General features: G+C 38.6%; 1 pseudogene; it reads left to right on the top strand.

Moving 5' to 3' along the window:
- The first annotated feature begins 2,741 nt into the window (after positions 1-2,741).
- LOC138168590 (large ribosomal subunit protein eL15-like) lies at positions 2,742-3,773 on the top strand (annotated as a pseudogene).
- Positions 3,774-27,718: the final 23,945 nt, after the last annotated feature.

Below are 27,718 nucleotides of genomic sequence, written 5' to 3'. Positions count from 1 at the left end.
TCCGTGCAGTGTGGACTTTGGGATACAGTAGTTGGGAGTGTGTAGGCCTCTTCCTCTGGGGTGAGGAGACACTGAAGAGCAGCTTCCCTGCAGCCACCCCCATGTGGCAGCTTCAGCTCCTGGCCTGCAGAATGTAGGGGGACTAAGCAACCAGTCTGAGGACTCTTGCTTTAACCTGCTTGGATCGGGATTGCAGTCTAGGTTGGAGGTCCTGGGGTGTGTGACCAGCTTGCCAGAGAATGTGGAGAGGCTTCAGAGAGGGCACCCAACCAGCATTTGAGACAAACTCCCTTGTTTGGTGGCAGAGTCATACTGTGGCAAAAAGCCCATGGGTCAAGTGACTGAGTGGCAACATGAGCAGGCAAAAGAAGCAAAGCAAACAGAAGAAACCAACATTAGACTCCTATTTTGGTGAAAAAAGGATCAAAGCATAGAAAAGGAGGAAGACAGTGAAGTCAGAACTCATGCACCAAAAGCTTCAAAGGAAAATATGAGCTGATTACAGGCCATAGAGGACCTTAAGAAGCAAATAAGAGAAGTGGAGAAAAAAATGGGAACAGAAATTAAAACGATGCAAGAAAATTATGAAATGAGAGTCAATAGCCTGACTGAGGAAAATAACACTTTAAAAAATAGACTAACTCAAATGGCAAAAGAGGCTCAAAAAGGCAATGAGGAGAAGAATGCCTTAAAAACCCAAATTTGCCAGATGGAAAAAGAATCTCAAAAGCTCACTGAAGAGAATCATTCTTTCAGAATTAGATCGGAGCAAATGGAAGCTAGTGATTTTATGAGAAATCAAGATGCTATTTACAGATCCAAACAAATAAAAGAATAGAAGGCAATGTGAAATATCTCATTAGGAAAACTGCTGACCTGGAAAATAGATCCAGCAGATATCATTTAAAAATTATTGGACTACCTAAAAGTAATGATGAAAGAAATAACCTAGAAATCATCTTCCAAGAAATTCTCAAGGAAAACTGCTCTGATGTTTTAGAACCAGAGGGCAAAATAGAGGTTGAAAGAATCCACTGATCACCTCCTGAAAAAGGTCTGAAAAAGATAACTTCTAGGAATACTATAGCCAGGTTCTGAAATTCACAGATCAAGGAGAGAATATTAGAAGCAGCTAGGAAGAAAAAATTTGAATATTGTGGAAACACAATCGGGATAACACAGGATCTGGCATCTTCTACACTGAGGGATCAAAGGTCTTGGAATAGAATATTCTAGAGGCCAAAGGAGCTGGTATTAAAACCAAGAATAACCTACCCAGCAAAATTGAGTATCATGTTTCAGGGGAAAATATAATCATTCAGTGGAATAGAGGACTTTTAAGAATTCTTGATGAAAAACCCAGAGTTGAATAGAAAATTTGACATTCAGAAACAAGAAGCAAGAGATGCATGAGAAGGTAAACAGGGAAAAGAAATCATAAGGAACTTATCAAAGTTGAACTATTTACATTCTTACATGGAAAAATGATAATTGTAACTGATGATACTCTTCTCAGTATGAAAATAGTTGAAGCAAAAAGAAATGTATATATATATATATATACATATATGTCTATATAGGAGGGTATATGGGCATATGAATACATATGTGAATGTGTGTATATATGACAGGCATAACTACATAGAGGGCACAGGACCAATTTTATAGGAAGGGATGATACTTAAAAGATGAAATTAAGAGGTTAGATAGGAATATAATGAGAGGAGATGGGGAGAGAAAGAATGGGGTAAACCATCTCATATAGAAGAGGCAAGGGAAAATGGTTCCAATGGAGGGGAAGTATAGGAAGGCAAAAAGGCAAAACCTTATTCTCATTGAATTTGGCTCAGGGAGGGAATGACATATACATTAAATAGGGTATCTAACCCAACAAGAGAGTAGTGGGGAAGGGGATGAGAGGGGGGGATGATGGAAGGGAGGGCAGGCTGAGGTGGGGAGGGAAGTTAGAAGCACTGACTTTTGAAAAGGAACTGGATCAAAGTAGAAAATAGAACAAGTGGGAGGTGGGATAGGAGGGATGGAAATATAGTCAGTCTTTTACAATATATCTACTATGGTAATGTTTTGCACAGCTACACATGTACAACCTCTACTGAATTTCTTATCTTCCCAGTAAGGGTGGGTGAAAAGGGAGGAAGAGAATGAATCTGGAATTTAAAGTTTTAAAATGAAATGTTTAAAAATATGCAAATACAATTATTAATATTATTTTACATGTAATTGGGAAATAAGATATACAGGCTTTGGGGCATATAGATGTAACTTGCCCTACTGGAAAAGTCGAAGGGGGTATGGGAGAATATATGGGAGAGAACAGATTGTAGGAAAGCAAATTGGATTCTGTGGGATCACTATTTTGGGGAAAAAATTTGTAACTCAAAATATGGCAGAAATGAATGATGTAAACCAGAAGTTAATAAAGCATTTGACAAAAAAAAGAAAGAATTCTGATTAATTCTGATTCCCAATCTAGTGCTCTGGGTCATTGAAGAGAAGGGGTAGGGAATATGCATTTATACAGCACCTACTATTGTGCTAGACACTATGATAAATGCTTTGCAAATATTATCTCATTCAATTCTCACAACTACCCTGTGTGGTAGGTACTCTTATCCCTATTTTATAGTTGAAACACTGAAGCAAACAGAGGTTCACTTTGTCAGAATAATACAGTTAGTAAGTGTCTGAGACTGAATTTGAACTCAGGTCCTTCTAAGTCTTGGCCCAAAGTTTTGATGGAATCCTAATAAAATTGCCCATAAATGAAATACAGCCACTGTCCCAGCTGATCACTGTCCTCAGACTCAATATAGTCACTGCCCCTAGGTAGCCACTGCCCCAGATTCAATTCATATATTTTAACAGATATGTCCTTTCACTCAACCACAATCACATCATCTATCTAGCCCAAGATAAGAGCACAATACCAAACTATCCATATTGACCACACAGGACCATGATAGTTAACAAATTAGAAAGTAGAATGGGGACTCTTGTTTTCCGGTCTGCCGCAGCCATCAGGCAGGCTAAGCTCGAGCCAGGAATGGGAACCCACAAGTACATCCAGGAGCTGTGGAGGAAGAAGCAGTAGGACGTCATGCGCCTCCTGCTGCGCGTGCGCTGCTGGCAGTACCGGCAGCTGTCGGCGCTGCACCAGGCGCGCCCCAGGCACCCGGCCCAACAAAGCCCGGCGGCTGGGCTACAAAGCCCGGCGGCTGGGCTACAAGGCCAAGCGAGCTTATGTCAAATACCGAATTCGTGTCCGCCGCGGGGGGCGAAAGCGCCCAGTCCCCAAGGGTGCCACCTACGGCAAACCTGTGCATCACGCGGTCAATCAGCTCAAGTTTGGCAGGAGCCTCCAGTCTGTGGCAGAAGAACGTGCTGGCCGCCACTGTGGGGCCCTATAAGCCTCTTGAACTCCTACTGGGAGGGTGAAGATTCAACCTACAAATTCTTTTGAGGTTATTCTTATTGACCCATTCCATAAAGCTATCAGACGAAACCCTGACACTCAATGGATCACCAAGCCAGTGCACAAACACAGAGAGATGCGAGGGCTTACCTCAGCTGGCCGGAAGAGCCGGGGTCTTGGAAAGGGTCACAAATTCTACCATACCATTGGAGGACGTCGTCGTGCTGCTTGGAGAAGGCGCAATACTCTGCAACTACATCGATACCGCTAATTGGTACTCTTTAGTTTGCAAACTTAAATGTTTAATAAACAACATTTATGACAAAAAAAAAAAAAGAAAGTAGCATGACCAGGATGTTTGACTACTGAACCATGGAAGGGAACCCTCCCCTAGCACCTAATCCTTTAACAAACTCCTCCTGTACCACTTAGCTGCTCACTGAGCCACTTAGCTGCCTTTTAAATGGATTACATGATGCCTAATGTCACTTCCAGGTCACAAATTCTTAACTTGCTCTAAAATTCTACAATTTTGTATATAATTTTGACCTGAGCTTTACTGAATTGTATGTAGTAAACTATGTTTAGGACCCTAAAAGGTCCTAAAACAATTAAGATTTAGAGATATTCTACAATTTATCTACCTGTAGGTAAGTCACAACCCTACTTCCCTCATTGCATACTATAGAGGAATTGGAAGGGGAAAAATCACTGAGGTCTCCAAATTCTAGATTTTACAAAATAAGCATGTGCTTTTAAAAAATATTTTTCTTCTTTTTGGAGGGGGGAGGCAGGGAAATTGGGGTTAAGTGACTTGCCAAAAGGTCACAGAGTAATTGTCTGAGGCCCGATTTCAACCCAAGTTCTCCTGAATCCAGGGCCAGTGCTCTATTCACTGCACCACCTAGCTGCTCCAATAGGCATGTGCTTTAATAGTGGAAGGCTTATAGCTAAAATGCTTCTCATGATTGACTTTCCATTTCTGTTTCTGAGATTATTTTCCAAAGCTTAAGTTCATGCTGACCCCCTCTAAGGGCATTTTAATTTTAATTGCTTTTATAAAAGGAATGGGTAAGTAGACCTTTTCCTGCACCATTTTGGGGGAAAATATTACAGGTCACAGTGAGAGAAAGCATGGTGTAATAGAGCAGGTTACTTTGGAGCCAGTAATATATGGGTTCAATTCTGACCTTAGACACCTATGAGGTATCATGGTCAGTAAGTCATTTAACATTTTCTGAGTCTCATATTCCTCATCTATAAAGTGAGTAGGTTATACTCAAGGGCCTCTAAGTTTCTTTTCAACATTAAATCCCATGATACAGAGATAGCGTAAGAAGCTGGAGGAAATTCTATAAGACTTAGGCTCTGATAATAACTCTGACCCTTATTCTTAGTCCTACATGTTAAATGCCTCTCCTCTGCAAAGATAACACTTTTACAACCTATCTTACTATATCGATACAAAAGTGCTTTGTAAATATTTTTTTAGTCAAAACTTGAAGTAATTATTAAATATAGACATTGGGAGTTGGGGGCTGGATAGTCAACTCAAGAAGTTTATAAAGCATTTGGAAAATAAAGTCATATATTAATTAAGCAACAAAATATCCCTTAGGCCATTCCAGATTGATAGTGGCTCTTGGTAATGAATCCTAGAATTCAGACTAGAGAAAATCTCCCTCAGTTTCCTAATGTCTACTAACTTCTGAAGTATAGCCTCCAGTTAGAAAGCTTGCTAGAGTCTTGGAGATTCCTGTCATCCCTTGGGGATTACATACCATGTGGCTTCTACTTGGAAAGAGAAAATTATTCACCAAGAAGTTTATTGCAAACAAGAGCTTTGATTATGTAGAAAAGGTTTGTTTTTTTATGATAAAAATGCTCATTGTGGTGCATTAAATTAGATGCAAAACATCCTCATTAACACAGCCAATATGGTAAATAATGTGTCTTAGGGAAATTTTCTTATTAATTAATAATTAAGGCCTTTGTTCAACAGAGTGCAGTGGTTTCTATTCCCATAAAGGAAATATTTCCTTGTCTTTTCTTTCCATTTACTTCCTCCTGAGGCTAACACAAAAAGAGAAGGAACTAAGGAAGGAAGGAAGAAAAGAAGGAGGAAGGAAGGGAGGGAGGGAGGAGCAAGGAGAAGGAAGGGAGGAAGTTATGGGGATGGGACCTGGACCCCTAAAAGGAAAATATCATGCCTTTATCCCTGAACATTCCCACATAAAATCCAGTCCCAGGCATTTTGCCTGAGACATCTGGTCTATCCCAGTCCACCTAGATACTCAATAATCCTTTTAACTTCCCTTTCACTGTGGTTATCAGACCACTTAACTCCTTTCATTGTTTGAACCAGGCCCACCCCAAGCTACTCACCACTCCTTAATCCCATTAAGATTTTTTTCACTGACCCTTTTTCTGTATAAAAGTATCAATCTTACCCCCATAAAATTGTACAGATTCTTTGAATCTCACTTGCTCCTATTGAAATCACAACACTATAGATTTACTAGGAATCTTTGGGCCATAAAGAGTGTTATAAGAAAGCTTTGCAAGGGGTGGAGCCAAGATGGCAGAGTAGAAAAAGGACTTCCACACAGCTCTAGCTTCCAACTCCTCCAATAAATGTAAAAAATGATTCTAAACAAACTTCAGAGCTATGGAACCCACAAAGTGACAGAGAGAAAGAAATATCCTGCTAAAGGAAGCCCAGCAGGCCTGCAGAAAGCATCCATCTCAGCATGCTGGGAGCCAAGGGCAGTCCCCCCTGAGCCATGGTTTTAGGCCCAGGGTGGCCTCAAGGATGTGAGGCTAGAGAAGACTTCAGGAAAGTAAATCACCAGTAGCTGTAGCAGTTTCCAGACTTCTCAAACCATAAAAGACAAAGTAAAAGGTCAGTGTGGAACTTGGTTGGTCCAGGGGAGGATAGAGGAGTGTGGTTAGGCTGCTACCCCTACAGCATGTAGCCAGAGGAGATATGGTGCCTCCAGGTGCTGCCACGTGGCTGCTTCTGAAGCTACTGGCCTGCAAATTTTAGGGGAACCTAGTGACCATTCAAAGGCTAAGCGATCTTGCTTTGACCTGCTTGGATCTGGATCCTGGTCTTGTGTAGTGGTCCTGGGGTGTGTGACCAGTGACCTGTAAGAGGGCAACAATCTAATAGCTCTGGCAGCTGTAAAAACCTCAGTGGTTTTGGACATATCTCTCTCCATTCTAGAAGTAGAGTTCTACTGTGGCAAAAAGCTCAAAAGTCAAGTAATTGAGTGGCAACATGAGCAAGCAAAGGAAGCAAAGCAAACAAAGCAATTAGATTGCTATTTTGGTGACAAAAAGGATCAAAGTATGGAACAGGAGGAAGACAGTGAAGTCAGAACTCCTGGACCAAAAGTTTCCAAGAAAAATATGATCTGGTTACAGGTCATGGAGGAGCTTAAGAAGGATTTTGAAAACCAAATAAGAGAAGTGGAGGAAAAATTGGAAAGTGAAATAAGAATTATGCAAGAAAATTATGAAATGAGAGTCAACAACATGACTGAATAAAATAACACCTTAAAAATAGACTAACAAATAGCAAAAGAGGCTCAAAAAGGCAATGAAGAGAAGAATGCCTTAAAAAGCCAAATTTGCCAGATGGAAAAAGAATCTCAAAAGCTCACTGAACAGAATCATTCCTTTAGAATTAGACTGGAGCAAAAGGAAGCTAATGACTGTATGAGAAATCAAAATACTATTAAACAGTTCCAAACAAAAGAAAAAACAGAAGGCAATGTGAAAAATCTCATTGGAAAAACCACTGACCTGGAAAAGAGATCTGGGAGAGATAATTTTAAAATTATTCGACTACCTGAAAGCCACAATCAAAAAAAGATCCTAGAAATCATCCTTCCAGAAATTCTCAAGGAAAATTGCCCTGATATCCTAGAACCAAAGGGCAAAATAGAGGTTGAAAGAATCCATTGATCACCTCCTGTAAAAGATCCCAAAAAGAAAACTCCTAGGAATATTATAGCCAAGTTCCAGAGTTCCCAGATCAAGTAGAAAATATTACAAGCAGTTAGGAGGAAACAATTTGAATATTGTGGAAACACAATCAGGATAACCCAGGATCTGGCAGTTTTTCACTGAGGGATCGAAGGGCTTGGAATATTATATTCCAGAGGTCAAATGAACTGGGACAAAAACCAAAAATTACCTACCCAGCTAAACTGAGTATCATGTTTCAGGGGAACACATGGTCATTCAATGGAATAGAGGACTTTCAAGCATTCTTGATGAAAAAATCAGAGTTGAAGAGAAAATTTGCCATTCAGATACAAGAAGCAAGAGAAGCACGAGAAGGTAAGCAGGGAAAAGAAATCATAAGGAACTTATCAAAGTTGAACTATTTACATTCCTACATGGAGAAACAATAATTATAACTTTTGAAACTTTTCTCAGTATGAGAATAGATGAAGGGAATAGAAATGAGTATATGTGTGTGTGTGTACATATATATGTCTAAAAAGGAGGGTATATGGGCGTATGAATACATATGTGAGTATGTGTATATATGTGTACAGGCATACATAGACAGAGGGCACAGGACCAATTTAACAGGAAGGGATGATACTTAAAAGGTGAAGTTAAGAGGTGAGAGAGGAATATAATGAGAGGAGATGGGGAGAGAAAGAATGGGGTAAATTATCACATATAGAAGAGGCAAGGGAAAACTGTTACAATGGAGGGGAAGAACAGGAAAGCAAAAGGGAATGAATCAACCTTGTTCTCATTGAATTTGGCTTAGGGAGGGAATGACATACACACTAAATAGGGTATCTCACCCTACAGGAGTGTAGGGGGGAAGGAGATGAGAGGGGGGATGATGGAAGAGTGGGAAGATGGGAGGGGGAAGTTGGAAGTACCCATTTTTGCAAAGGAACTGGATCAAAGTAGAGAATAGAACAAGTGGGGGTGATAAATGATGGAGGGAAATATAGTAAGTTTTTCACATTTTACCCACTACAGAAATGTTTTGCATAGCTACACATGTACAACCTATATTGAATTGCTTATCTTCCCAGTAAGAGTGGATGACCAGGGAGAAAGGGAAAGAATTTGGAAGTCAAAGTTTTAAAAATTAATTGTTAATATATATATATATATATACATTATTATTATTTTACATATAACTGGGAAATAAGATATACAGGCCCTGGGGCATAGAGATCCACCTGAAGAGATTACCCACAAAGAGGGATAGGGTTGCTCTGGAGACCCCAAAATTCCAATATGCTGGGTCCTGCTGAATGAATTCAACTCAAGTCCTTTCTCAGCTAAAGAAAAGTAAAGTTTATTAAAAGTTCACTTGCATTAGACACAGAATAAGTCTATGCTAGGTCATTCTAAAGAGCTGTCACTATTCTATGGTCCTCTTTCTATTCTATGGTGCTCTCACTATTTTATGGCTCTCTCACAAACATGGAGACAAAATGAGATCTTATATACTGAAGGTAGTAGGAGGAATCTAGGGGTGGTCTATTGAAGGAGTTTGGGGTCTTCAGGAGGAGTTAATGAGGTCAATGAGTGATTAAGCATGAAGGCTTATTGCCTCATGCAGAGTTTAAGGGGATTGAACCTAGAGCCTGTACCTCAAGGACTCAAGGACAGCTTTAGGGGGCTTCCAGAGCCCATATCTCATCACACCATGCCCTAATGGAAAGTCAGAGGAGGTACGGGGGACTATATGGGAAAGAGCACATTGGGGGAGAGGATATTCAGTGGGATTGCTGTTTTGGGGTGGTTGGTAGGGGAAAAATTGGGAGAAAATTTGTAACTCAAAATCTTGTGGAAATGAATGATGTAAACTAAATAAAAAGAGAGAGGAAAAAAAGAATAAAAAACAAAAGGTAACTGGGGTGGTGTTTAGAAAGTGATAATTTTACTAGGGGTACAATCTCTGGGAAACCCCTTGAACTCTGATTGAATCTTTCCATTTGATGAGGCATTTGCTTGAGGCCATAAGCCTTTCAAAATAGCTAGCCCCAATCTCTTACTCTTACTATTCTAGGCCTCCATTGTCCACCTACTTCCCAATCTTGATCCTATCAAAATATCTATACCCAAATCTGTTACCCCTAAACTAACCTAGCCCTCCATTGTCTATCATCTCCAGGTAGCCTTCAGCTATTTCCTATCTTTAATCTCACTACTGGAGTCTGACCTCATTTGACTCCTCCTCAAGACCCTCCCCAAACTCCTCCTCTAGACCACCCCTAGAATCTTCCCACAAATTTTCTGTATATAAGTACTATCTTGCTTCCATGAGGTGGCTGAGAATTATCTAGGTCAGCACTCTGTTTCTGATCATTCTGACCTGCTCATCAGTACAAGCATCATGTATACTTGGGCTCTTTAAGAGTCTACCTGTTAAAGCAAATCTCTAATAAACTTTGCTTTACTTTGGTTGAGAGAAAACTTGAGCCTAATTAGTTCGGTGAGACCTGGCATGTTGGTATTTTGGGGTCTAGAGCACCCCTAAAGCTTAAACCTCAAAATAGGGAAACTTGAAATTTTATAGAACAATTTGTTGTTGTTCCTCATGCCTGAGTCTTTGTGACCCCATTTTGTGGTTTTCTTGGCAAAGACACTGGGATGGTTTGCCATTTCATTCTCCAGTTCACTTGACAGATGAGGAAACTGAGGCAAACAGGGTTAATTATTTACACAGGTTGACACAACTTGTAAGCCTCTGAAAATGGATTCAAGATCAGGTCTTCCAGCTCCAGGCCCAGTGTTCTATGCACTGAGACACCTAGATGCCATAGAAGTAGTCAGTCCTACTCTAAAATAAGAAGGAAAGTAGAGTTAGATACTGATTCTTCTTGGTGCTTCATGTTCTGTTATGGGAATGGGAATTTAAGATCTTCCCTACATCTTGGCTAGGCTTAAGTGACTCTGAGAACCTTCCTTGATTTGAAAATATACTCTGCCTCCTAACAGGCCTGTGGTGGGAGGCTTGGTTTTCAGGAATACCCACACCTGGTTGCTTTTTGACTGGTCAGTGGGTATAGAGGGCTGTGACATTCTCTGATCCAGGAGAAGGCTATATATACCCTGATGTGAGGTTTTGCTTTGGGGCTCACTTTGAGAAGAGTTATGTGATTTGACCAGAAGGGACTCTGGGCAGTCATCAAGCCCCCCAGCTTTGAAAACCCAGATGTTGGTGCTTCCCTTTCTTGTAACTGTGACTATGTATGGATGTAATGGTCAGACAGTTGGAAGCCTGTCTGATTGCTCTGTTTCTCTGTTATTGTAACTTGTTTGTATTCTCTGAAGTTTGGGGTGCTGACATTTTTCCTCTGAACTAGGTAAATGATGTATGTTTGATTACAGCAAGATTGTTAACCCATTTTGTGTTGCTTTCCTTTAGAAAAGCAGGTCTTAGAACCTGTGTTGGCAGCCACCCTGGGGATGCTAGGGTGCTTGCTGCTACATTCTCTATTTTTTTTGAGGGGGGAAAATTAGGCAGTTGGGGTTAAGTGACTTGTCTAAGGTCACAGTTCTAGTAAGTGTAAAGTGTCTGAGGCTGGATTTGAACTCACATCCTCCAGACTCCAGGGCCTATGTTCTTTTCATTGTACCACCTAGCTGTACCTATTCTTTTATTCTTTACTGTGTAATTAATCCTCAAACCTTTCAAGGTCAATTCAATCCAATAATCTGAGAAGGGTTCATTAAGCTATTGCTAAGTACAAGGTATTTGGGCTACAGAGACACATATCTAACATTCTTCCCTCCTCCTGCCAAATAGATTACATTGTGCTGGGGAAAAGGCATTAGACTGAGTTCTCAAGCTTTTAGGCAAGAAGCTTTGGGTTGGCACTGCTACAAGAAATCTTGCAGTCTATTTTGTTTTTATATCTCCCCCTTTAGACCAAGAGCTCCCCAAGAACAGAGAATATCTCTCCCTTTTGTCTATATCCCAAATCTGTACCATAGTCCTTGGCACACTGTGTACTTTTTGACCAACCTACCAAATGACTCAATCTCCCTGATAGAATATATACTCTGTGTAGTGTTTGTCATTTTTGTAGTTTCTCACAAACGTTTTGGAACATGTTAGACACTTAATAAATATTTGATGATTGTTTGAACAATTGATAAGCTACTTCGTAATCTCATTTCTAAGAAAAACGAAGGTGTTTAGCTATCTGGCCTCCAATGATTCTTCCAATGAATTTTAGGCTATACTGAAATAACCCCATAGTTGCCTCCTTTATCTTCCCTAAAGTTCTCAGTGACTATTGAACTTTGGAAACTTTCTCATGGGCATCTAGGCAGTTCAGAGAATAAAGCACCAGACCTAGATTTAGGAAGATCTGAATTGAAATCTGACCTCAGATACTTGTTAATTTTGGAAAAGCCATTTAATCTATGTCTGTCTCAGTTTCCTCTTCTGTAAAGTGGAGATAATAATAGTACCTACCATCCAGAACTGTTATGGAGATTAAATGAGATAATAGTTGTGAAACAACAGCAGAATATCTAGCATATAATCAATACTACATAAATATTCGTTATTAATTATTATTTTCTTTTTTTACTTTGAGTTCTATTGCCTCCTTAGCACACTTCAAGGTCTACTTTCTGCCTTAATTTTCCCAAATAAAATTCATAAACCAATGACTCATAGTAATAGCATTTTCTATTGTTAAACTTCAAGGGTGGCCTCTATGCCTAGTATATGCTAAAAATCATATGCTTTAATACCCATGAAACCCACTATTCATTATTATTGTGGTGTAGTAGGAAAAAAAAAACAGTCAATCTGAAAGCTGAGTTGTCAACCTTAAATTCTGTCCCTGTCATTTCCTAACTCTGTAATCTTAGGGAAGTCATATATTGCTTGCCTGGACTTCAACTTCTTCATTTGTAATTTTTTCCTTATTAGATGACCTTTCTACTCTAAGTCCTATGATTCTTAGAGTTCCTTTCTCCCTATAAAATTAAATAAAGAATAAAACAGACAAAAACTTCTTTTAAGAATTGTTAGGGTGGCTTGGCAACAGATATTAGCAACATACCAGCTATGAGTTCTTAGGGCTGTGCTAGAGTACTAAAGCACATATTCACTGTATAGAATTTGTAGTTCAAAGGTCTATACAAGACCATCTATTCCAATTGCTGACATTTGCAGATGAGGAAATAGAGAATAGTTGACTTTGTCAGTGGCAGAGTGAGGAACTGAGATCATATATAACTTCTTACAACTTCTCTGCACTTGCTCTCTTTACCACACTACACAATTTCCCCTAGTCAAGGCCCCTCAATTTATTGATGAGAAAATGGAAGCCTAAGAATGTTAAATGACTCATTTTAATAAGTAAATACAATGAAGTAACAAAGTTAATAGTTAATGGCAGAATGAGGTTAGAACTGAAGGCTCTCAACTCCTGCTACCTTTCTCATTTTGTCCTCACAACGACACTTTGGGGTAGATGCTATTATTACATATAGTGAAATTATTATACCTATTTTCCAGTTGAGGAAACTGAGGCAAGTAGCTATGAAGTGACTTTCCTAGCATCAAATGGCTAGTAAGTAGTTGAGGATGAATTTAAATTCATATCTTCCTGACTCCTGACCCAATACTTAATGCTCTGTGTTCTGTTCTACCTAGTGAAAAGGAATTCATTGTTCAATCATTCCATCCTGCCTGACTCTTTGTGACCCTGAGGACCATACAGTTTTCTTAGCAAAGATACTAGAGCAGTTTGTCATTTTCTTCTCTAGTGAATTAAAGTAAACAAAGGTTAAGTGACTTGTCCTGGATCATGCAGCTGCTCAGTGTGTGAGACCATATTTGAACTCAGGTCTTCCTGACTTCAAGCCCACTGCTTTACCCACTTAGCCACCTAAATACCTCCTATTAAGGGATACCATAGTCTAATTCCTGACTTAGCAGAACATTTTGAAAATTCCATAAAGGAAGATTCCTCCTTTTTGCCACTGTCCAAAGGACCCACTGCTTATAAATGTATATAGAAATATGTAGAGAAGGGAGAAGACCAGCACAAGGTGGAACAGAATTCAGAACCATATAAATCGTGTAGAACAGCTCTCACATTTCACAAACAAATAGACTGAAGCACAAAGAAGTGAAATAATTTTCTCACCTTCACAGTCAGTAACCCTGTTAGGATGAAGATCTAAGTATTCGGATTTATCATCCATTCTTCAGGACAACTCTCCAATAGAATGGCCTGGGAATGTCTGTGCCCTAGCTTTTCTTCCCTCTTCCCCCTTAATAGATTTTTTTCCAATTGCATGTAAAGATAGTTTTCAACAATTACTTTTATAAGATTTTGAGTTCCAAATTTTTTTTCTCTCTCTATTCCCTCCTTCTTCTCCAAAACACCAAGCAATCTGATATAGATTATATATGTACAATCATATTAAACATATTTCCACATTAGTAATGTTGTGAAAGAAGAATCAGAACAAAAGGTAAAAATCATGAGACAGGAAAAAACAAAGAAAAAGGAGAATAGCATGCTTCAATCTGCATTCAAAATCTATAGTTCTTTCTCTGGATGTGGATAGCATTTTCCAGCATGAGTTTTGAAATTATCTTAGATCATTGTATTGCTGAGAAGAACTAAGTTGATCATAATTGATCATCACACAGTGTTGCTATTAATATGTACAATTTTCTCCTGGTTCTGCTCATTTCACTCACCATCACTTCATGTAATTCCAGATTTTTCTGAAATTTGCCTGTTCATCATTTCTTATAGCACAATAGTGTTCCATTGCACCCATATACCACAACTAGTTCAGTCATTCTTCAATTGATGGGCATCCACTGATTTTCCAATTCTTTCCCACTGCAAAAAGAGCTGCTATAAATATTTTTGTACATGGGGGTCCTTTTTTCCATTATTTATGCTATCTTTTGAATACAGACCTAGTAGTGGTAGTGCTGGATCAAAGAGTTTGCACAGTTTTATAGCCCTTTTGTCCTATCTGTTCTGCAGATACAGAAGCTACATCACTAGGACTAACTGATTAGCACTCAGAGCCAAGAGACAAAACCATTTGATATTGTGCAAACTCACTCCATCTGTCCAGGACACTGGGTGTGTATGAGTGGAAAATAAAGGAGAGGAAGTGATCTTAGATGTAAGTAATGACTGAGCCACCTGGCAGAGTGATCTCTGAGCTGCAGTCACTGCTGCTGGGCCAGCTTGATTTATTGATTTCAAAGCTTGCTTTGCACAGAGCTTTTTCTAAGATACATCGTCTCATTTTCAAAGCCCTACTTAAGGAGTAAGAGGAAGCCAAGAGACATGAAAGCCAGGAGAATATTAGAGCTGTCAATACATTGTATATGGCACTAAATACTATAAGTATTCTTAAAAAAAAAAAGCCTTCAGTTCTCTGAAGAAGGCAAAGGCAGGTCAGACAAGGGACCAAACAGTAGTCTCGGTTCTATAAGAAAGGAAGAATATCAACCAATTTTATGTTCTAAGATCAATTTTTTATTGTCAGTCTGATATTTATTTGAATGTTTCTACTTCAGAATCCTCGTAGTGCATAGTTAAGTTAGCTAGCTGCTCAGTAGGCTTATGGATAAGAGCATTAAAAAAAAACCTGGTCATTGGGAAAATGATGCAGAAGGCACATCAATTCTTCCCCAGTCCTTTGCTCAGTGCATTGCTAATTCTTATTCGATTATCTTGGGTCCCTTCTTGTGGATAACTTAGGAAAGACCCAGAAACTCAGAAGAACTATTTTAGGCTTTATTTGAACTACAAAGTAGAAAATATTATGCTTCAGGAGGAGGATCAAATTAAGGAGAACTTGAGAGTAATAGTTAAAATCAAAGCTTGAATAGGTCAGGTCTGTTTTATTTTGCCCTCTCCTTGCCCTAGTTAAGAACTCACTGATATGCTAATGTTAGGGGACTAGTCAAAGGATCAAACTGAATGTCAGACAGAAGAAACTTCTAATGCCTCTCCAATCTGATCTTACTCTTATTATAGCCTCTGATTTACAAGAAAGACCAATGTATATCTGAGCCATGAGACATGGCAGAGAAATTTTCTATACTTCTGAATCTGTAGGTAAGATGGGCTTATATAACACCTTAGAGAAGTAGGGTGATGTAATTTGGTATAGATTGGTATAGATTCAGGAGACTTGGGTTCAAAATTGGCTCTGACACTTATTTCCTTTGTGATCAGGGACAAGGAACATAACTTGGAGAATTGGTTTTCTACTTTTGCTTTTGTCTAGAGAAGAAAATGCTGGATTATTATAATAAAAGTATCAAGATGTTCAATAGGTTTAACAAAAGTATCTTTAAGGCAGCCCCATTATGAGACAGAATGATGAGAAGAATGATGCATACTTCATGCTATTTGAACATGCTTTTAATTTTGCCTACTAAGTCTCTGTATTTTGAAAGCTTTTCATTCCATATAGACTGGGGATTATAACTAATAGGGTGATTGAGAACAAGAATCATATTTTTGATGATGTTCAAATTCCAATATGGTTTATTTATGTAATTCTCAAGGATATTTTTGGGTCTGTATTTGTAAAATGGGGGTTCCTCATTTGTTAGTGTATGAAATACAGTGAGTTGTTATATAGTGTAATAATATAATACATTATAATAATATTATGTTTTAATAATATATTATATAATTATGTAATAACATATTACACAATTATGTCTTATTTTATAATTATAATATTATAATAAGTAGTGAACATTTATTACCAACAATAGCATCATTGTCGTGATCAAAGATGCCTATTTGTTAGGTTCCTTTAAGTACCTAGAATGTATGTTTCCTTGATCACCACTGGGGTAAGGACGATGATTACCAAGGTTCTGCAGGTCACCTCAGAGGGTAGATCAATGTGGTCACTGCAGAACTCCATTTGTTCTCCATCTCATCTCATAAAGACTGCCTTATAACAGCATGGGCTGATCTTTTCAAATTCCCTACAGTTTATGAGGCTATGGGGGTTGGAATTTCATGACATCTGATTCATCTAATCTTGTACCAGTATTGAAATAATAAATACTCTTGAGAAATGTGTGGAACTAAGACAAGCTTTAAAAAAAAATTCAAACTGCACAAAATGTGCTTTTGGGGAAATAGATTGACCTGATTAAATTTATTTAAAATACAAAAAAGTGGGGCAGCTAGGTGTAAGGGTTATGGGATTTAAAGATCTTCCATGCCCCGTTGGGCTTGCTGACGTAGCAGGAAGGGGCGGAGCAAGAGGAAGCGGAAGCCAAGCTAGCGTTCCTTCGGTGGCTGGCGGTGGTGGTGACGGCGGCAGCAGCAGAGGCAGTGGCAGCGCGAAGCCCTTTTTGAGTTAGAACTACTAAGGACTTTCTGCTAAGGACTCCTGCTGAGGACTGCCAGGGGCCGGAGCTGCTGGGAGCGCTCTTCCAGGACGCTGGGTGGTTGCTGTGAGTGGGGAGAGGAGGACCTTTGCCTGAGGTAGCCTGTTCTGTTTTAAAGGCTTGAAAATGTGGGTGCTTTCTACTTTATCTACCTGTGCCAATGTCATAACTACTCTGATGGCTTTCACTTTCTGGTTTTGGGACTCAGTCTTTTGGTATCTTAATAAATTTTCTAGTTTATTTCCTCATATGGCAAACATGACGTATTTTCTAATGGATAATTATATCAGCATATTTGTAATCTCTATAGGCATTGTGAATATGGCATTGCTGATACACTAGGTGACACAGTGAATAGAGCACTGGCCCTGGAGTCAGGAGGACCTGAGTTCAAATCTGGCCTCAGACACTTAACACTTACTAGCTGTGTGACCTTGGGCATGTCACTTAACCCCAATTGCTGTGCCCTCCCCCCTCCAAAAAGCAGAAAAAAAATACAAAAAAATAAAGGATTTGAAAAAAAAAGGTTTCTATATAGTCTTTTATATGAATAAAGTGAGCACTTTTCCCCAACACCTCTGTCATTCTTAGATCCATGAATTATGTACTCAGAGTACTATGCCAACTATTTTTTTTTTTGCTCTTTGGAGGGCAATTGGCATTAAGTGACTTGCCCAAGGTCACATGGCTAGGCAGTGCTAAGTGTTTGAGGCCGGATTTGAACTCAAGTCCTCCTGATTCCAAGTCTGGTGCTCTATTCACTGTGCCACCTAGCCACCCCTATACCAACTTATTGATGTGGCAACTGAGGATCAGAGATGTGACTGGCTTCAGGTGACATGGCTACTACATGTTAGAACCAGAACTTAGACTAATTATCTAACTTAAAGTAAGATGATCTTTCTATTTTATTGTATTACCTCCTGTAGTGTCTCTTTATTTAATTTTTAAAAACATCATTTTCCATACCTTTATGTGCAAGTGAGAAAAGTGATCCATGTGGTTATTCAGCTTCTTGAAGTAGCTCAGTTCCAAAAGTTTGATGGGTATAGACCCAAACTCAGTAGAAATACTGGAACTCAGGTCTCCTCAGAACTAGTGTTGCTCTCCAGTTTTTCAATAAAACTCAGAGATTAAATGAGGGAAAGGAAATTTAGATCACATGGGCTTTCAAGGCCATTTTATGGAGATAGTGCCTCAGCTATGCATATTAAGCTATAACAGGTACGAGGATTGCCAGGACAAAACAAAACAAACAACCTGTTCTGAATATGTTTATAATCTCGTAGGTGGTATTAGATAACACCCAAATAAGTATCATGTATAAATTGTCAAAGGACTTGTGACATTAGCCCAGACATGGTTCGTTCTGACTTTGAAGATCATAGCACCATACTTAAACTTTAAACTTTAAGGGAAGGATCATAGAGGTCAATTAGACTATCCATTTCATTATACATATGAGGAATTGAGGCCCAGAGAACTTGGCTAAATATTTGCTCAAGATCATAAAGCTAGTTAGTAGCAGAGCTAGTTAATTGAGACTAGCTCCTCTGACAACAAATCCAGCATTTTCTTCCTATACTGGACTACCCATGGAGTTGCTTAAGGCATGAAAAATTTACTGATTTGCCTTGAGTCATATCTAGGACCAGAGATTGGATTATGATTCCAGGTTTTCCTGATGTTAAGTATAGCATTCTATTCATTAAACTCTCCTGCCCTCATATACCTATAATAATGGTTAAAATATCAGAAAAACATGAAAGATTTAAGTCCTTTAAGGAAAGAGATTCTGTGTTACAGTGACAAGAGTCAAGGATACTTCCTTGTGATAGTTGGGATCTGAATTGGAACTTTAAGGAAGGGAAAGTATTCAATATGATATAACTGGGGAGAGTCTTTCTAGACAGTCCTGTGCCTATTAAAAGGTACATGAGGTATTCCAAACATAACCACAAATATTTCATCTACCCAGGTAAGTAGAAATATAAAGGGAATCAGGGAAAACTTATACAGTTTTTTTTTTTTTTGGGAGGGGGGTTTCTAAAGGAAACAGTCTTTGATTTGCAGACTGATTCAATTCTCTGATTAGTAAATTTTAATTACTGCCAAACATGGAAGTTCAGGACTAAGCAAGCATTTGAATAACTCCCTGGACTGTTTGACTGTTGAACCTAATTAAAGACAACCCGGTCTAATGGAGGGGTACCACTTGGGAAGATGATGGAGGGAACAGTAGTTTGTGCTGTGAGCCAAAACAAGAACAGCTCCAACATTTTGAGTCAGGAAGCTTTCTTCAGAACAGATATTTCTTCTTATATGCCAGTTATTTATTCCCTTTGTCTTCTGCCATTCAGCAATCAAAGGAATTTAAAGGATTAAGAAGCCGAAACATAGCCTTCTTAATACATTAAAACAGGTGCTAGTTTGAGAGAGAGGAGGCAGCAAAGTGATTGCATCATATTGGGAACATGAGAGCCAGAATACCATATAGGGGGAGAGGTCTAGCAAGTATCTCCCTTCTTCCCAACCCCCAAAGAAACAATTACAATTCCAGATGAATTTCAGGATAAAAGCCTAGCACAACCTGCTTAAATTTAAAAGTCTGTATCTCTGCACTGAAGGGCCAAGTCAGTAGAATCTGTTTCACCCATCAAGTCACAGTGATGCCATTCTCTTGGAAGGGGAGACAAGGGTGTTATATGTTCAGGAATGCATCAATAAACCACTGTCCAACCCCAGAAAGAGGCCCCTTAGATTGAGGAAGCCATCAGAATGACTCATGGAATGTTGCTTTGAGATTCATGTAATATCAATACCCAAGTCAAACTAATTGGAATTTAAAAGACATTTAAGAATTGGTCTTTTATCTGTAGCTGGACAAAAGGAATTATAAATGAATGATTTCAGAAACAGGGTTGGAAGTCAAGAGAGATGAGATTGGTTTTGGAATAAAACAATATTAATTTAAACAATTTTACATTACCGTTTTAATTTGGGGGACAGGAAGCATTGGTCCAAACCTCTGATGGTATCGACATGGGAAACTCCTGGTATAGAAACTACTGCTCTTCTGTCACCTTCATCTTAGAGATTTACTTAAAGTATTTAGTGATTAATTGTGTTGTCTATAATCTCAGAGCCAGTAACTGTCATTCCTAATACTCAAAGTTCTCTTGTGATTTTTGTTAGTGTGTGTATGTGTTTGTGTGTGTGTGTGTGTGTCTGTGTGTGTGTGTATGCATGCTCTTCTGCAGAAATAACAAGATGAAGGGATTTGACTAGATGGCCTCCAGACCTATGAGCTCAAGGAAGGCATAGTAGTACAGTTAAAACAAACTCTGAATTTGTAGTAACAGGAATGGAGTTCAAGCCCTGATTCCTCTATCAGGTACCAATGTGATGTAGGCTAAGTCTGGTCTCAGTCTCTTCATCTATAGAATGAAGTGGTTAGGATAAATGACCACAAAGGCCATTTTCACCTCTAGGCCTACCAGTCTATGCCCTTTTACTTCTAGAGCACTTTAAAGTTTTAAAAACACTTTCATATACATTTTTCCATTTAAACATCAAAACAATCCTTTGAATCTGGCAGAGAAGGTGTTATTAGCTCCATTATGCAGAAAAGGAAACTGAGGCTTAGAACTATCAGAGGTACTTGTCCAATATCACATGGCTAATACATGTCAGTGTGAGTGTCTTTCTGTTCCAGCATTCTTTTTTCTACAGTATAGTACAAGCAGCATATTATCTACTTTAAAATACCATATGTAGTGAGTACACTTCATACCCATATGCACTACAATTGTATGTCTCAGGGAAGCAGATTAATACTATATTATGTATGTGCACTTCAAATTCTTATTTAAATATGTGAATCCATGATAATTAAGGAATTAATTCATTCCCTCATCAAATGTGATTCTACTAAGTGTCTATTATGTGAAATTGACTTGGAGAAAGGAAAACATTGAATGACAAAGAAATCATATAGATATTTAAGAGGGAGCAATGAATCAAAAGAAGGGAAAATATCAGTGACTGGAAAGAGAGCAGAAATCTGGACGAAGTAGGGAGCACAGGAAGGTTGGTAAAAGTATGAAGTGTGTAGCAAAGAGAATAGTGCATGTATAGAGAGGAATTGAGAGAAAGTAGCCCTTTTGAATGATGAAAATTTGCTTGGGATGAATTTGAAACTAAACCAAGATTTGCAGGCGCTTGGAGAACCAACCAAGAGCTCTATGAGAGCTTATACGTACATCTATATATCTTAGGTGTGTGTGGAGGTGGGGGTGTGGGTGTTATTTGTAGAAACAGGATGAAACAAAAGAAACCAAAGTTTTGTCTGCTACTACAGCTTATGATGATGATGAAGATGGTGAATGAATAAATGAATGAAAAAAATCATTTGTTAAGTACTTATTACATGAAATGCTTTGCATTAAATAGATAGAAACAAAACAAATAGAAAATGAGATCCCACATTTTCAAGGAACTCACATTCTAATAGAAGACAAAAATAGTAACTAGTTATTTATATAATATTTTATGGTTTGTAAAATGTTATATATAAAATATTTGATCCTGATAACGTATCTATGAGATACAATAAGTGAAATTGTCATTATGACTATTTTAAGATGAGGACTCTATTTTAGAGAGGCTAAGTCTCTTTCCCAACATCACACAACTGGTATTTATGTCAGAGATATAACTCCAGTCCAGCGTTAACCTGACTTCAAATCCTGTATGCTTGTCACTATTCTACTTAGAAGTAGTAGTAGTAGCAGCAGCAGCAGCAGCAAGACTAATGAATGAAATGCCTTAAGATCTAGAAAATACTTTGCATACAGTATCTTGTACCATCAAAATGAAGTAGAAACTGACCTGTGTAGAATGTTTTTTTTTTTCAATCCCTCCATATAAATCAAATGTGGATTGAGGATAAGCCCAGTCTGGCTGGGGCAAAAGTATTTGGAAATGTAATGGATTTTTAGATATGCAATGTTTATGCTAATATTTGTACTGAAAAGATAATTAGAACTTGAAATGTAAATGTGATTTATATGCAGCTCTGATAGGTGGATAACTTTGGGGTAGGAGGGACTGAGGTCAGAGATATAGATAAAACTTGTGTCTCTGAAGAGAAATAGTTTGGAGAGTACTATATGAGAGAAGAGGCAAAAAGGACGTACCAGGAAGTCCAGAGAGACCTTTGCTCCTGGTTGTGTTTTCCAGAAAGGTGATCAGCTTAGAAATCTAGGGAAGCTATTGAGTGAAGTCTGGGGTAGCTGGGAGCAAAACCATTTCAACCTACACTCTAGTCATGAATTGCTGTATTTGCTAAGTGATTAGAAGAACTACAAGCAAATCCCTTGAATTGGAAATAAAAGTGAGTATGAACTAACAAATGGAACTGAGAGTACCATAAGGGCAAGTGAAGGGAAAGGGCATGCATTCCAAGTCACAGCCTCTGGTGCAAAAGTCCTCACTGCCTGGGTCATCATCGCAGAGATACACCTAGGTGGTAAAAATAACCAGGGGAACTCTTTTCTCTGGGTTGGCTGTGCTCAGCCATATATCCTCACAAAAATATGTGAGCTTGAATGGTCAAGGCTTCCTGAATCTAGAATTGGAAGGGACACAATAGATGAAACCACCAGGCTAGAGAGAAAGGAAGAGGTTACATGATATTGTAGAAGCATTGAGTAAGGGGTAAGAGGACCCAGGCTCTAGTCCCAAGTCTGTATGACCTTTGAACAGCCACTTTAATCTCTCTGGGCCTCAGTTTCTTAACTTGTGAAGAGATTGAACAAAATGACTTTTCAGATCTCTTCCATTTCTAAAGCTATAATATTCTAACTCCCCTAAGAAAGAATTGTCTACTTAGCTAGACAATGCAAGACCCGACTCTTTATCTAACTTTATTTCTTGCCTATTGTTTGTACATTTGGGTCCCTCATACTGGTAGAATTGTGGCTTGTATATTTAGTGATAGATTGAATGTGGCATTTCAGATAACCTACTAAATACATTATATGGAACAAAGTAAGCACTTAATATTTTTATCTCATTTATAATAATGTACAAGAAAGAAAAACTGGTCATAAGACTATGGTTCTGATGTCATAGATCAAAGAGAGGGATTGTTGGAATTTTGGGTGGCAACAATATCACTCTGTGAATAGGAACAAAAATGGGTCTGGGGTATTTATGGGACAGAAAGGAAGGAATGAAACAAGCTTCTAGTAGGCACATACTATGTATTAGTAACTGACAGGCCTCAAACCCTTTGATGAATTAGGGGAATCTCTACTCCAACTATGTCAAGACTTCCTCAGGTGAAGTGGGCAAATGAGAGCAATACTGGCCATGAAGGCAGTTGAAGTAGGCCCTATAGGGAGCTTAGAGATTGGTCAGAAAACAAAGATGCCAAGGTCATCTACTATATCCTGAGTACTCTCCAGTCACCTTGCCATTTCTCTTGCCACTGGACTTTGATGACTCTAGAGGAGAGAGTGAGGTTGACGACTTTGTAGAACTCTACCTAATTTAAATCCAATCCATGTGTGAGTCAAGATATCACCCTGTGATGTCATTGGTCCTCTTCAAAATAAAAGACAAACAACTATGTGCTGGAATAATGCTTTATAAATATTATAATACTATTTCTCACAACAGCCTTAGGAGGTGACATTACTGTTCCCATTTTACAGTTGAGAAAACTGAGGACACAAATGTTAAGTAACTTATCCAGGATTATACAGATAGCAAGTATCTGAGGCCTGAATTGAGCTGAAGTCTTTCATAGTACTGTCCCAGCACACTCTCCACTGTGCCATATAGCTCCCTCAACGGCAGAGACCAGAGAAACCAAAGCAAGTTTTTTATGCATCAGTGATTTAAGGTCAACAAAGCTAATGTTCCAGCGAGGCATGGCAAGGCACATAAGAAGGACTAGGATTGGTGAGGACATGTGGAGTATTGGAAATGAGTTAGAAATATAAGAATCAAGAGAGCACTGATAGTAGGAAGTGGAGGCCTAAGGTCCAGGCAAGGAGTCAGAAAACTTCTGGGTTGGGTAATACAGCTGAGTAAGTCACACATGATCCAAAGTCTAAGTAAATACTCTGGAAGAAGGAGCACAGAAAAGCCATGAGTCCCTATTTTTAAGCTCCAGTGGTAAAAGAAGACCTGGAAAAAGTGATCAAGGCAGGGGAGGTAGTCCCCAAACATAAATGGCCTGAGGTTTACAGATGAGAATAACTGAAAGAGTCTGGCTAGGGCTGGGACTGGGGCAGGGGGGTGGAGGAGGTGTAGCAGGGAGCAGAATGAGAGGAAGAAGGGAAAGCAGCCAGAGACGAATGTAGGGAGCCTCACGTCAGTGTGCTCCTGGCATTCGGTCACACTTTATAAAGGGCACCTTGTAACTGGGATAATTTTACCTATGAGAGAGAAAGCAAAGAAGACTTTTGCATTTTAAAAATATACTGATAATGATGATATACTGTATTCCTTCTCCACTGAGAATAGCAGGAAAGGAAATTGGCTGATCATAGATCATGGAACACAAATCAACCTTTGTAAGCTTAAGAAAATCATCCCAGAGCAGACTTATAGACTATGTCTACAAGTGCATGAGCCCTCACCAGCCAGTCTCTAAAGCTGTGACTTCCTTTAGCCTGAAGCTTACACAGCTGCTGATGGACTAAAACAGCTGCTAATGGACTAATGAGGGGCGCTGGGATAAAGGTTGACCTCAAGGGTGAGGCTAGTTCAAAACCTATAATTTTATTTTGCAGATTTCAAGGCAACCTATAGGCCACTAATACACCAGGTTCTGAAATAGTGAATTTCCTTGTTTCGCAGCTGTTTGTTGACAACCTATGGGAGTCAGTCTAAGATAACATAAAGATTTCAGAATAGGACTACCCAGGTAGTAAGGTTGGATGATAGAAATAGATTTCTCCTCAAATTGGAACAGGTGCTCTGCTTTCAACTAGTTTCCTTAAGCTCACCACAAAATAAATCATAAACACGGTACAGAATATGGGAAAATATAGCCTCATTACTCTATCTCAAATAAGAACTTATTTTCCACCCAAGTTATAGGGAAGAGAAATAAAACAAGATGGAGAAAGGACATAGTTTCTTTCTCTTCCTTCTTCTGTTGTGCATGAAGTCACAAGAATTTGAGAATTGGAAATACAGGGCTAGAAGCAGATGCAGGAAAGCTCAATCTTGAAGGGGGAGTCCAAACTTGGTCCACAAAAATGCTATTCCTTATACTTTGAAGGCACTTTCTCATCATTCCTACTTTACAGTATCCTCTTCCTTAAAAGTTCAATTCAGATACTTTCTTCTCCTGATACAAATTTTCTTTTTATCCACATTTTTCTATAGTATTTTATCTGAATTTCTCTTTTGTCCCCATCCTACCCTGCTTCATATACTTAGGGTTAGAGGATGGTGTTACAGAACTGGAAGGTAACTAAAGGGTAAATTGGTCCAACACTCTCATTTAAAAGATAAGGACACTCAGATCCAGAGAAGTAAATGTGACATGAAGGTGCCAGGATTTAACCTCCATTTCTGTGACTGTAAATTCAGTACTTTTTTTTACTATACCATTTGTTTGTACTCATATTATCTTTCCCTCGGTGGAACATAAGCTCCTTGAGAGCACAGGTTATGTGTCATGTGAAATGCCATAGAAAACTGTTTTTGACTGTGTGCTAATCAAAATTGTAATCAATAGCTTGGAGAAAAAGACAGAAAGGGAAAAATAAAAAGCATATATAGCATGAAGACCAGGTTTACAGATAATATAAAATGAGGAGGAATGTCAAACACACAATGACAGTAACCAGAAATGTGTCAGAAGTCTAGAATTGAGGAGGGGTAGTGTTACAAAAGGGAATTTAGGAGGGAGAAAGGCTCCAGATGTTCAAAGAACCAACTGCATATGGACAGGATAGTGAAGAGATAGCTAGATCACACTTTTCATGGCAAATGTCTGGGTGCTTAGGGGATTGCAAGATTCATATAAATCAATAAGACTAATCACATAAAGCCATAGGATGAACATAATCTTAGCCAGAATTTAAGAGGGGCATGGTGTCCAGTTTGAAGGAGTTTATAATCTTCCTGCACTCTATCTTGGTTAGATCACATCAGGAGTTCAATTCTGGATGGGTGACACATTTTGGGAAGGGCATGGACAAGCTGGTGCAGGTCTAGAGGAAGGCAATTATATAGTTGGGAGACTGGTAGTTGTTCGATCTGAGAACAGGCTGAAGGAATTATGGACTTATTTATTTTTTGCTTAGAGAGAAGGACATGAGAGCTGACTTCAAGAAGCAGCTAGGTGGAAATGTGGATAGATTGCTGGAGTTGGAGTCAAGAAGACTTGAGTAGAAATAGCTGTGTGTCCCTGGACAAGTCATTTAACCACTCTTTGCCTCAGTTTCTGCATCTGTATAAGGGGGAATAATCATAACACCTGACTCTCAGGGTTGTCACAGAAATTAAATGATATTTTTAAAGTGATTTACAAACATTAAAGTGTTTGTCATCATCATTATAATTGTCATTGTTTGTATCATTATTTTTTTTTTTATTTAAAGGGCTCTCTTGTCTAAGGGCATGAAACTTTTTCAGTTTGGCCCCAGTGGGAAGAAGTAGAAAATTTGGTGGAAACTTCAGGGTTAGCTTCAAAGTGTGAAGAAACAGATTAATAATTAGAGCTATTGGAAAGAGACCTGAACTCCCTCAATAGGTAGATTACCCTTTAAAACATATCTCCCAGAGAAGGCCGAATAAAAACAAATTATCAGGAATGTTGGAGAGTGTGTGGGTGGGGAAGTAGGGCTAAAATTCCTCCCATTAAGGTATGGACTGAACTTCATTATGGCCACTGGTTTCTCTTTTACTTGTGAGAATCATTGATTTTGTACCTTTGTATCCCGATGACTTAGAATAATCCCTATGAATTTTTAGAGGGATGGGAGGTATGGAGTGGAATAAAACAGATGTGTAATTTATTATTGAGACATTATTTAATTTATTATTGAGACATCGTGGTATAGGAAATCAATCCGCTGATACAGATTGGCAACTCATTTGTGTTTGGGGGAGGTTAAATTCACTTCTAATATACTAATGTATGTATGTATAAAAATCTAAACTTTGAATCTAGCCAAAAGATTAATATATGTGTTTTTCCAAAACACAAAATCTTTTGACTAGTGATATAATCCATAGATAGATAGACAGACGGACATTCTAGCTAGCAACAAAACTCACATCACAGGTACAGATGTGTCACATACACAAAAAGACCACTTCTCCCTCTTAGAATTTCTGGGTAGATGGGCAAATTATTCAGACTTTGGGAATTGAGAAAAGTATATTCCAACTTAAACAATCTTGCATATTTGATGTATTTATGAATATCAGAATTTCTATATGAATGCTGAAAATTCCTAGGTGTGGAACTCTCCTTTTTCATAGATCAGCATATTTGTTTTTAAGCTAAAATCCTCACTAAGTTGTCAGAGTGTATTTTACTGCTATATATTTGATAAATACTTCTTATGTTTGAGAAGAAATCTGTGGGTATGCATTTATTAGGAGGCTATTCCAATTGTCCAATGATGTACAAGCATAGATAGCTTATTTTCCTGTCTAATAGATACTATAGAGATACTTGGCAGAATGTAGCAGTCTTCTTAAGAATGAGCTGACATATAGCATATTATATGATAGTCAGCAATAACAGTTGTTACATGTTAGAATAGGTAAATGCAGGAAGTAATAGAACCTGCTACCTTTAAAAATCTGAATAAATGACCTGTTGACTGAGATAT

Source organism: Petaurus breviceps, unplaced genomic scaffold (genome assembly GCF_028583685.1).
Source record: "Petaurus breviceps papuanus isolate PSGF00001 unplaced genomic scaffold, PetGlider_PUasm1.0 37, whole genome shotgun sequence".
Taxonomy (NCBI): Eukaryota; Metazoa; Chordata; class Mammalia; order Diprotodontia; family Petauridae; genus Petaurus; species Petaurus breviceps.
This window is presented reverse-complemented; position numbering and strand designations above follow the sequence as displayed.